Source organism: Aptenodytes forsteri, unplaced genomic scaffold (genome assembly GCF_000699145.1).
Source record: "Aptenodytes forsteri isolate BGI_AS27 unplaced genomic scaffold, ASM69914v1 Scaffold133, whole genome shotgun sequence".
Lineage (NCBI taxonomy): Eukaryota > Metazoa > Chordata > Aves > Sphenisciformes > Spheniscidae > Aptenodytes > Aptenodytes forsteri.
This window is the reverse complement of record NW_008795558.1, coordinates 71,809-72,468: the sequence shown is the minus strand read 5'-3', so window position 1 is coordinate 72,468 and position 660 is coordinate 71,809. Positions and strand designations below refer to the sequence as shown.

Here is a 660-nt window from a genome sequence, read left to right as displayed (position 1 = left end):
GGGGCGCAGGATGGGGGCTCAGCCAGAGCCAGGGAGGGCTGGGGGGTGGCTGCCCGGTCCTCCAGGCTGTGGTGGGCAAGGGTCCGTCCATGGCTCACCTGCAGTGGAGGGACAGTGTGGGGGGCACAGCCTGGGCCCTCCCTGGTGCCCCCCCATACTCTTTCCGGTGCCCCCCCTCCCCTGTTATCCAGCCATGCCTTGACCCCCTCCTGTGCCACCCAGTGCCTCCCATCCTCCCTCCTCTCCAGCCCCCTCCCTGTGCCTCTGCCCCGCCACTGCCCCCATCCCCCAGCTCACGGTGCCACCCGAGGCCCCGGCATCCCTGGAGCTCCAGTGTGCTGTGGTCCTGGGGGGCTCAGCAGGGGGCGTCAGGCCCTGCAGCGGGCACAGGGAACATGGATCAGCCTCAGGGGATGGCATAGCCAGGACCCCCAGGACGGGGCCCCCCACAGCAATTAGCAGTGGCACTAATTGCCAGCAGCCTAGCAGAGCTGTACCAGGGACAAGGGGGGACAGTGAGGGGGACCTGGAGGGCACTGGGGGAGTCAGAAGGGGCAGTGGTTGGGCCACAAGGAGGGGATGGGAGGGAAGATATGGGGGGATAATTTGGGAGAATCGAGGAGTCAGGGGGGCCACTGTGGGGGGTAATAGGGGGGGGCA

General features: G+C 68.0%; 1 protein-coding gene across 1 annotated transcript in view; it reads right to left on the bottom strand.

Annotated features, from left to right (window-relative positions):
• The window catches only part of ARHGAP9 (Rho GTPase activating protein 9), a 6,977-nt gene that overhangs the window by 3,955 nt on the left and 2,362 nt on the right, over nucleotides 1–660 (bottom strand). The window lies entirely within an intron of this gene.